Consider the following 12,238-nt stretch of genomic DNA (forward strand, 5'->3'; position numbering starts at 1 on the left):
TGGCAGTCTCTCGTTCATAGGGTTGTCATAAAACAAAGTTGACTTGATCCCACTATGAAGTTTTAGGAGATTATCACACACAGCTTTTAAACAAAACTTCTACTTGTAAAATTGCACCTTTGGCGATACTTATCATCACACGACTTCACTGCAAACCCGTCATTGCTGTGTCTACAGTTAGGTCATCCTTTTCATCAATGGGGGAAACCTGTCCATAGCTCCCAATCATATGGCAGTTCCCAAATTCCTCATGTGTGAAACATCACTGCCACGGCAGTTCCAATACTGGCACTCACACGGTGTCAGTCTCCGCTTCTCCCCTGTCTCCCTTTCCCTCTCATTATTCCTAAACACTCTGATTTATTGTTTTCCCCTATTTCTTTTCTTCTAATCTAAAACCATATTAGTAGAATGCTGGAACTGCATTAAAAAGTGAAAATAAAAATGAAATAAAACCCCCTGAAAGGTATGCTGGGTAAAGCATAGTTCAGGGAGAGAGGACTAAGGGGGAGTCTGGAAGAGAGCACAATGACAGAGGTAGCACCAGTCACACAACTGACAAAACGTGCAAAAATAGCTGCTCACAAGAGGTATAATTCCATATATTATTATTATTATTATTATTATTATTATTATTATTATTATTAAAATAAAAATGTGATTGTGGTGAGAATGGGGCTGGTGTGATAATGCCCTTAGTTGTGACCTAAAACCACACTCATGAAGGAAACTTTCAAGAGGATGGGCTGCCTGAAGGGTATAGTTTTTCCATTTCTGAGGCCTAGGAAAGACTGGATAGGGGTCAGCACTCCAGAAGGAAAAGTAAGTAGATACATGAGGAGACCTCACCATCCTGTTTATGCACCCAGATGGAAAGGAAAGATTTGCCCAGTTTAATTCAGAGTTGGATATATATATGTGTGTGTGTGTGTGTGTGTAGTGTTTGGTTAACATTTTCAGGTTTTTGATAGAAACCATCTTAAGACCAATAGAATGGCATAAAGCCTACACAATTTATTTCAAAATCCCTCTGAAATGCCCTTTTAAAGTAACTTTTGAAAAGTAACTAGAAACCATTGCTCATTGTACCAGTAACATAATATTTCTCTTACTGTTTGTGTTATTTTTAAAATGTACCTGCATTAAATCCCCATTATTACCTAAAGTAACTAGTTGCAGATAGCCATATCACTTGTAACTTATTACTTCAAAGCTTGGGCTGGTCCCTTACCTCCCAGGAAGAACATCTTGGCAAGGAGACCTGTGTTTTCAGTTGTCACAATCAAAGAGTTTTTGTGCACTATAACCATAAAAACTACTGACGTATGGCTTCCATTAATTTAAAAGCAAACTCCAAAATTCTTGACTATAGACTATATTTCTGCTTGTGAGATCATTTTCCTTTCCTTCAGCTGCCATCATGCTTGAGTGATAGGGTCATTTTTATTTAATGTAAGAACACAAAAACAGTATCATTCTTATGTATAAACCTTACATTTGAAGAATGGAGAGTTCTCGATAATGAAAAACAAAACAAAACAATGCAATAAAGGATCAGATATATTTTATTTATCTGAAATATTGCCATGCCCACTCTCAAGAGATTCAGAGCAGTTTCTGACTCTTTAAACATTCAGTACTTTAAAATAAAATCCATGATATAAAGAAAAATCCACAGTGAATTTAATAACAAACATCCCACATCTACTTAAGTTTAGATGACAGAATGGATAAATCTTGCAGTGTTTCTAAAGGTTTTGGGGCTTAGCTGGTTTACTGGGATAAAAGTCTATACCAACCATTAGAGTAGAAAGTCAAGCTGGCTCTGGGTGACCAGACATCCTCCTTTTCCAGGATATATCCTACATTTCAACCTTCTGTCCAGGAGGAATTCCAAAATGTCCTCTGTGTTGAGCATGACTAAGAAACATGCATTTATATTTCTATGAGTGTTTTTAGCTTTTATTTGGTCATGTCCTACTTTTTTTAATGTCTTCCATGTTGTGGTGCCCTGTCCCCTTTGCGCTTAGGACATCTGGTCACCCAGAGCTGACTACCTGTCAATCCATATCACCCAGTAAAGAAAAAGCCAAACAAGGCTGTCTGTCAAAGCGAGTCTTGCTTCACTGGCCTCTGGATTTTGCCACTGTGGACCTTCTTGTGGAAACTGATAGGAAAGGTCTCAGACACAGCACACTTCAGATTAATATGAGAGCTTTCTGTTTCCCAAGCAAGTCCTGTTTCCAGAGTTTGATCCCATTGGCCTGATCTTGCAGGAAATTATAGAAAAGCATAGAAAGATTTATGAGATCTTTTGCCATGTTTACACAGGCCATGTTTTCACTAGATCTTTAAAAACATCACAGGCCCATATAGATCATATATCATTAAAAAGTGTTTGACTGGTCCCTAAAATTTCTGAAATGAGCAAAAGCACTATGAATAGATTAATAAAGTAAAAAAATGGTGCTGATTATTATCAATGAATAATTATCCAGCTTTGTAAGTGCATTAACCAGTCAATATCTCCCACCTCTGCTCTAGTGGACTATGATTTCTTCTGCCCTTACTCTTCTCATCCCTTTTCAGTTTCTTTCTCTCTCAAACTTTTCTCTACCACCAAAGCTTGTTTCAATTTTCCTTCTACTCATTCTCTTCCTCACCTTGCCACAAGGCATTTGGAACCTTCTCCCTTGGTTAGAAGAGTTCAGAAATTCTTCAAAGTACTGCAGAGGGAAACACTACCGGAGCTGCCTGCAGACCCATTGGAGAAAAGGTTCAAGCCCTACCTATAACATCATTTTCATTATCGAAGGTTAAAGAAGTCTCCCACCTAGTGACTGAAGGTGATACTACAAAATATAGACAGATATTGATTAAAGTGAACTTCTCCAAAATTGCTGGTCATCATTGGAAAGAAGATCTCAGAAGGTAGTAGAATTTCCTTCTTTTGAGGTTTTTCAACAGAGGTTGCATGTCCATCTCTCATGAATACTTTAAGGTCCTGCATGACAGAGGGTTAGACAACATGAACCTTGGGTACCTTCCAAATCTAGGAGTTTAACTAATCCACTAAAGGTTATCCCCAAGGTGCAGACAATTGTATCCAAGTGCCTGGCCCTGGGAGCTTGGTTTTGCTGGTGCTGCTTTCCAACTCCTTAGTCCTTCTCTCTTCACTGTATCTGATTGAAATTAATCAAAGCCAAGCTCCTAGAACCAGGCACTTAGTACTCCTTGCTCTCCATCAAACTCCTTTGTGGGATTGCTTTCAATCAGGCATAAAAAGGGGAAATCAGAGGTTGGAAGGCAGCACTGGCAAAGCCAAGTTTCTAGAGCCAGGCACTTACTGCTTATTGCCCTCTTTTAAACTTCTTCAAGGGATTGCTTTCAATCAGACAAGGGAGGGGATTTCAATAAGCCAAGAGGGAGGGAAAGGCATGCTTGAAGCATCATGCCTACATTCTTCCTCATTCTTGGGCTCCTCTTTGGAGCCAAATCGCAGCAGAAACAGGAACAATGTGTCCCTGGTACCTGAGTCTTCCTGCTCCAGCTTCCCTTCCCACCCTGAGACTGCTTCTCAATCTGGCTGCCATCAATCACAGGTAAAATAAAGAAATAAATATTTCTTAATTTCAGTCCATGGATGTTGAAACCCACAGATATCAAATCTATGGATATCAGGGGCCCACTGTAATACATAACAGCAATAGCATTTACATTTCTATACAGCTTAATAGTGAACTCAGCACTCTCTAAGCGGTTTACAATCTGTAAACCAATTGCCCCAACAAGTTGGGTATTCATACCCTGAGTCAACCTTGGAGCTCTGGGATCAAACTCATAATGTTGTGGCTGCAGTAATGGCATATAACTACTGCACCACCAACTAAATGCTGCATCACACACCACTGTCACTCAGTCTGCTAAAACTTTTAATTATGGAGTTGAAGTGGGCATGTAATGTAGTGTGCTGTATTTTTAAAAAACTTTAAATGAAATATTTTAAGTGTTTTTACTTATTTTAAACAATGTTTTTAATAATACTGTTATTTAATTTTCTTTTAAATCTTTATGTTACTGTTTTTTGAGCTATTGTAAGATATCTTGAATCCCATTTTTTTTTGGGGGGGGGAAGCAAAATATAAGTGCAATAAATAAATAAATATAAAAGTTGCATGTGAACATGTGGAATGATGTTATTACTAGGAAAGGCTCAAGGTTGTTCATTACATACGATGAAGATTCCAAGATTGTGTTCTGCTTCCTGTATCTTGAAAAGTGATATTTTATACAGTATTTGAAACAAGTTATTTGGTCTTTTATCTTTGTAATTGTTTAACTAAATAAAGCACAATAAACATTTTGTTAAAGAATATACAGCATTTGCAATTAACATCTTCATAATTAATGGGCTGTCTTTAAATATTTGGGTGACTTCTGTGGTGCCATTGTATCTAAGGTATATTAGATTCAAAGTGTTTAAGTTCTATGAAAAATTCCCCATCCTGGAAATGTATTTGGCAAATACAAGACCTTTTGGAAAGGTAAACTTTCAAGTGGTTTCAGGCAGCACCATTCAGAAAAAGTCTTTAAAAAAAAACTTATGCTAAATCACAAAAAGTACACACATCAACACGAAAGAGGCAGCCATATTCTAATGATATTACAAAAGAAGATTATTAAAGGCAGGAAGGCGGGAGAGACATATGGGTTCCTTTGCAGTCTCTGTGAATACTTCATTTTACATCATTGTCACTGGACTCAAATAGAACACACTAGTGCCTTAGTCTTTCCAGATTTTCTCTATGCAAAATACCAGTTCCATCTGTTATGGTAAATTAAGAAAAAAGACAAAGAGCCATTCTGAAAGACAAATCTGGCTTTTGATTTGAGCCATCTCTCCCCCATAACCAGTCAACACTTTGTATTCTATTGTGATGTCTTTTGTCAATCTATCCTTTTCCATGCACTGCTTTGGGGAAACCAACCTGTCAGAGTGCACTAGACCTTGAAATGTATGTCTGATATATGGACTTCCACCATGGAGAAAAAGAGAGGGAAGAGGGAAGCCCAAACTGTCCATCTTAACCATTTATTTCTGTCGAGTAAAGTCAGTAGCTTACTCCCAAATGCTTTTGTCTTAATACAATTTTTCCAGAATCTACAATGTTTTCATCAAAAGACAACTCAGAAGCCATTTTGATTAAGGACATAGCTGTCAGGGTTCAAGCTCTAAACTCACTACTTTATGTGTAGGCATCACTGACTCCATCCGTTCCTGTTCTCTATTCATTTTACACTTGTTTGTTCCACAATACTCCCATATTAATCCTTGATTTTAAAAATCTGTACATTTTGCAGATTATACTAAATTCTTGTTATTATTATGATTTATTCACTTATACCCTACTTTCCCCCAACACTGAGGTCCAAGAAAGTGTATGGAAATTAAATCAAATGTAAATGCATTTTTAATCAATATACAAAATCTTATCATTAACATTCAATAAAATGATCCATTGATTTAGTTAATCAATAATTTGATCTATATATCCATCTGTCTCCCAATAGAATCATAGAATTCATATGGTTGAAAGAGACTATGGGGGCCATCAAGTCCAATACTCTGGCAAGCAGGAACACCAGTCAAAGCACCTCCAACAGACAGTCATCCAGCCTCCGTTTAAAGACCTCCAAAGAAGGAGACTCCACTACACTCTGAGGGAGTATGTTCCACTATCAGAAAGCTTTGACCATCAGTTCTTCCTGAGATTTCCTGTAATTTGAATCCTTGTCAAATATTTAAACATTGACTATCATGTTGCCTCTTAATCTTCTTTTCATCAGGCTAAACATTCCCAGATTCCTAAGCCACTTCTCGTAGAGCATAGCTTCCAGACATTTCACCATTTTGGTTACCCTCCTCTACACACATCAGCTTGTCGACATCCTTCCTCAATTGAGATGTGCAGAACTGGACACAGTATTCCAGGTGAGGCATGACTAAAGCAGAATACAGTGGTACTATCACTTCCCTTGATCTAGATACTGTATTCCTGTTGATGCAACCAAGATTCACGTTGGCTTTCTTGGCTGCTGCATCACACTGCTGACTTGGTTTCCCCTTCCCACTGTATGACAAATTCCAATAGAGCATGCCCACTCCTATCCAAGGATCCCACCAGTTCCACCTCATCAACAAGCTCATCCCTGTTGGTTAGGATCAGATCTAAAATAGCTAATCTCCTTGTTGCCTCTTCCACCTTCTGGACAATTAAATTGTCTGTAACACAGGTGAGAAATTTGTTGGACCTGATATTCTTGGCAGAAATTGACTGCCAACATATATCAGGATAGTTGAAGTCTCCCATTACTATGACCTCTTGCCTTTTTGAATGTGTGCTCATCTCCTCCAGGAAGATTCATCCATATCCTCAGTCTGGCTTGGGGATCTGTAGCAGACACCCACCCATCTCTTTTGTATCTCTCAACAGTATTTCTTTTCCAGATGCTCTCAACCTGGCTTCCTGGATTTAAGTCATAGATCTCTTCACAAGGGTAAACATCCTTAACATATAAAGCTACTCCCCTATATTTCTTGCTAGGTCTATTTCTCTGAAATAGGTTATACCCTCCAGTTACTGCATTCCAGTCATGAGACTCATTCCACCAGGTTTCGGTGAAATCTACTATATCATGTTTATTATGCTGTATTAAGAATTCCAGTTCATCTTGTTTATTTCTATGCATTACTATAGATATATTTAACCCTATGTTTGCTTTTCTTCACCCCGTTGTTCTCTAGTTCTACTTGCCCTACTGCTTTTCTAACACATGGTCTTTTCTCCCCAGAATGTTTGCCTTCCAAAATATTGTCTCCCTCTCTGCCAGAACTCAGTCTAAAGCTCTCCTGATCAAATTTGCAAACCTCTTAGTAAACATTCTGGTCAACAGCTGTGAGGTACACCAAATTCCTAGCCAAAAGGCCACCTTTGTGAAAAAGCAGATTGTGTCTCGATGGCACCATTTAAAGAGCCAATTGTTCTGTTACTCTTCCCTCTCTTTTTGGGCCATGTCTTTCAACAGGGAGAAGAGACAAAATTACAATCTGTGCACCCAGACAAGGCTGTCCTCCCAGAGAACATCTCTCCTTCTGCTTCCTGTGCAGGGACTGAGTTTGGAAGCCTCAGACAGCAGTTATATAGAATTAGGCTGCTAACTCCACCCCCAGTGACTCACAGAAGCCCCACCCCCTCTGACTATGTTCTCAGGGAGATGAGACCCATTTAATTCTGTAGAATTAAAACTATTTAAAACAAATCTATTAAAATGTCAAAAGATAAAAATCACTAGAACAGCACACTGCGGAAAACAACATTGTTAAGAACCCTCAGTTCCTAAAAGACTATTGATATAGGAAAGGGTTTTTTTTTCTCTGTAGAAGGATGACAAGAATGACCTCTCTATGTGTATTTACATATTCATGGTAAGGCATTTTCACTAAAATTCACATACTTTTATAATTGTGTTTTAATGCATTTTTACTCGTTTATCAAGCTGAGAACTGCATTGGACTTCAAGAAATCCAATGGAAAAACTAAACTCTGATCAACACATTCACCCCGAAGTTACAGATTAGATCATTTCCTGGTGAAATTGCAAAGGTCAGATTACTCAAACCTCCCCAACTGAGAGTGTCAGATGGGTATTCATTTTAATCACCACCCACAAAACCCTCTGGGAACATCGAGCAATTGGCATCAGCCTCACAAATTTATTAACTTTTACAGATACAGATACAAACAACTTATGAAACACTTCAGCAAAGCCAACATTTAGTTCTGAAGTTTTACCTATGCAGGTAAATAAGCCACCTCTGATTATACTTGCATTGCTGACTTTTAAAATTTAAAGATGTAGTGACTATCTTGCATTCTTATCCTGCATGAGTGGGAATCAGGCAGCCTCCAGATTTTGTTGGACTGTCATTCTTAATATTCCTCACCATGGACTGTTGGCCAGGCTGCTGCAAACTACAGTCCAACAATATCTTCAAAGCCATTTGAGTCCCATCCCTGCTATATTTATTTAGTGTTGGATCATGATTGAATTGCAGATTCTGTGCTGTATCAAAGTCAGACCCTAGGCAATAGGATACAATGATCTTTAAAGGGTTGGTTCTGTTCCCTCACTGTTGTAAGAGGTTTTTATAGGGGTTGTCTGCACTGACAAAATAAAGCAGAAAGTATGCATCATCTCACTGGCATGGAGGGGGTGCAGGAATGTGGGAAAGCACAAGCAGCATATGGAAGTGGTCTGAAGCATGGACCCTGGGATCAATGATGTAGGCCCAGTGCCATTGCTCACCATACATTTATTTTGTTTGAACATACAGGCACATGTGGCTTCACCATCAGCCCATTGTATCATCGACCTGTCACAATCCATGATGTGAAAGTATGACAAAACACAGCAGGTCACCAATAATGCAATGCATGTCATTAAAACATACACAAACCAGACAGTCCAACAGGGGGCATGGGGTGAAGGTGGGGAAAGTGGCCATGTACAGGGAGCCTCCATGATTGTGCCTTGTCAGTGTGTCACTGGGCACACCGATGCACTGTATGGGAAGTGAAATACTCAAGCAGCTGTATGGCCAGTCACATGGGGCACCCAATGGGATGGCAGCTGGACAGAAAGAGGGAGCTAATCTGGTCTCGGGTGGTGTGTTTGTGTAATGGGGCATGATGGGGAGATAGAAAACAAAAACAACAGGTGCAGTAGCTGTAGTGCAATCTAAAAGTTTTTACAACTAGAGCTTAATATTGGTTTTTATGATGGCTATTGTATTTGCTGGTCAATGACCGAATAAACTTTATTACAACAGGTGCAGCTTGATGCCTCATGGTGCAGACTGTCCATGGGTCTTTGGCCTACTTTGGGAGCAGACCGTGTAGAGAACAAGGCTTCCAACCAGTTTGGGAAAAATCAGGATCAGCCTGGTTTTCCTTGCTCAGCCCCTTAGTGAGGCATCTGCAAGAGGCAAGGAAGGATTGTGTGTCTGCATTTCAGATCTTTCTTGAGAGAAATTCATTTCCATAATACCCCTTGATATTTGTGCAGCACCAGAGGTTTTTGGCACAAAAAAAAAACTGTAGGGTGCAATTTGAGTGGCATGGATAAATACTTGCTTTGGTATTCAGTGAGATACCTTTACATTTGGACCATATCTATTTACTTCATAGCTCCTTTTCCAAGACTTAAGTCTTTGATTTCTTGACCATAGTCCTCATTTTGATTTATGACCCAGCCAAGGAATGCAAAATTTTTAACTACGGTAGATGATGGATTTAGTTCTTTGAAAATTTAAAATAATGGCTTCTCAGTCTGAAACACAGTATCAAGTGAGAATGACATGTTCTCCCAAAAGTGTTTGATTAGTCTTTAAGGTTTCATATGCATCATTACTATGTTTGTGATCCAGAATTCCTTTTATACTGAGGATTCAGTTTGTTGAGATACTCTACCTCTGGAGCACTGAGCTGGTGCAATATTTTTTCTGTTTTTTGTTTGTTTGTTTTGTTTCAGTCTGCAGTAAATTAACTATATTTCACTAGAATCAAGATACAATGTGTAAGAAAAAACAGTGTTAAGAAATGTGAGCTAGATTTTTAAAAACAGATATTGGTAGGTAGGCTCCTATAGGTGTTAACATATGCTCCTTTGAAAGGATAAAATGCCAGTTATTGAGGTTGTAGGGAAAGAGAAGTACATATAAACCACTGATTTATTTATAGAGGGAAATGACGTATTCATTCCACACACACACACACAGAGAGAGAGAGAGAGAGAGAGAGAGAGAGAGAGAGAGAGAGCACCTTTGCATAAATGAAATGTAAATGTGCTTGAGCTGAGCCTGTGCCTGTTGGTTTAAGAGCTGTGGCTCAGTTGTTGATGCCATTAAACAGAAGGTATAATTTATGCATGTGTAATATGTAATGGAAATTAAAACATACCTTCTACAGTAGCTAATTCTTCATTCTCAGTAAACTCAGCTTCAGATCATAGTATACCCTTTAAACAGTATGCCCTTAACAGAAAGCTCTGCATTTTCATCACTGTCAAATATCATGGGTGGATTTATTGTTGTTTAACTTGCATGAAGGATGGACACCTCTAAAGATAACTTGCTGCATTCTAGTTGAATACATGCAGCTAAAAGTATGGGAACATAGCAGAGAATAGATATCCCCCCCCCAATTATTGCCTTTGGTTAATTAGAGAGAACTAATTGTGAGCACACTGTCTTTGTCTCTGTCAGCCAAAAGGAATGAGTGGTGGTGGTGGGGGGATATAGTTTCAATACTTTTGGTGTCATAGGCACATAAAATTTCTCTTACACACGAGATTGTACTTTTTTGGTTGTTATGGGACAGAATATTCAATACACACAGTTGTATAACCAGAGTTGCACAGGTATAACCATTTTCCTATGCAGTTCTGCCTTCTTGGATGGTGCTTATCTATTTGTCAGTGAAGTGTTCCTTTTGATTCACTGGGATTGCAGAGACACCACTGTGCATTTTCAGTTGCACAATGAGTCAATAAGCAAGCAAACCAGTAGGTATGCAAAGATACATCTAAACCGTAAATTGTTTTCCATATTTCTAGGCCACCCTGCTACACAAAGTGTAGCTACAGCATAGATTAACATAAAATACAGGTAAACCCAATCACAACAGCAAAGCTCAATGGCAAAAATGCAGAATAGCACAGTGCTAATTTAAAAGCATTTAAAATATAACATTGTGAATGGAAGTAGGGTAACTCACCCATTAAAAGACCCTTCTGAGGAATCCAGTTAATAGCCAAAAACTTGTTTAAATAAAATGATCTTTGCCTGTGAAAGTGGGAGAAAGTTAGTTTTCAGTAGGAGAGGTTTCCACAGCCTGGAAGACCCACAATTCACAAATGTGCATCGGATGTTATAATCAATGCCTGTCATCTTGAGTGGTCACTGTGCTTATTTTGCATATATTCAGCTATTGAGCTAAACATATGTCAAATACATGCATTCCTTTAGCCTTAACTGTGCTTTTTCATTGTTTTCATTTCCCCCAATTCCTACCAGGTGAAAAAAACCATTTCATCTGGGGAAATCAACTCTCTTTCCCCCAAAAGCATATGCCACAATAAATATGTTAGATGAGCCACACTTTAAGATGCTTGGTTCACAAATTCTTCATTCTTGCTGTAATAGACCAACACAACAGGAAACTGAGCCAACAGCACAAAACACATTTAAATAATGAGCATTAATAAACACATTAAAAATGAAATACAGCACACATTTTGCTATGGAAAGCTAAAAGTAAATATATGGCTGCCAAATATTTTAAAAGAAGATTGTATATTTCGAAACACTGAATGCAGCATTCTCCTTTAAGCCAAGGACTATCTTTGACTGGCTTATCATCTAATCCCATGCATTCCAACTCTCTTTGGTCCTGGTAAAATGTGGAATTATTTAAAAGCCTGTTAACAGTTCCTTAAATGAGAGATGAGCAGCGGAGGAAAGGTTATTTTCAGACACTGGTTGCCACAATCTGATGACCTTTTCTGCAATTGCTACTGATTCTGAAAACTTTGGATTCTGGAAACTGTTGGTTTCTGACTGTCTGGAGAGCATGCTGGATTCACTTCATATGGGACAAGAGTTGTGACAGATCACTCTAAAGTAGGAGTAGGAGTTGTGCATTCCACAGGGATGCAGCCAGGAGTGTGCTGCTCATTTTTGCTTTTGCAGTTTTATGCCTTCATGTTGTTTCAGATTTAAGGTAACCCTAGGGTGAACTTATCATGGGGTTTTGTTTGCAAGATTTGTTCAGAGGAGGGTTGCCTTTCTCCGAAGCTGAAAGAGCTGACTTGCTTACCTAAGGTCACCCAGTGGGTTTCCTTGGATGAGTGGTGATTCAAACTCTAGTCTCCAGAGTGGGAGTCCAATGCTCAAAGCACTACGCCACTCACATATAGTGGGACTTTTCTATCCACTGGGGTTTGGTTCCGGGACCCCATGTGGATACCAAAATCCATGGATGATCAAGGCTCATTATATTCAATAGCATAGTAAAATGGTGCCCCTTATATAAAATTGCAAAATCAATGTTTGTTTTTTGAAATTGATATTATTATTATTATTATTATTATTATTATTATTATTATTATTATTATTATT

This window comes from Sceloporus undulatus, chromosome 1 (genome assembly GCF_019175285.1).
Source record: "Sceloporus undulatus isolate JIND9_A2432 ecotype Alabama chromosome 1, SceUnd_v1.1, whole genome shotgun sequence".
Classification (NCBI taxonomy): domain Eukaryota; kingdom Metazoa; phylum Chordata; class Lepidosauria; order Squamata; family Phrynosomatidae; genus Sceloporus; species Sceloporus undulatus.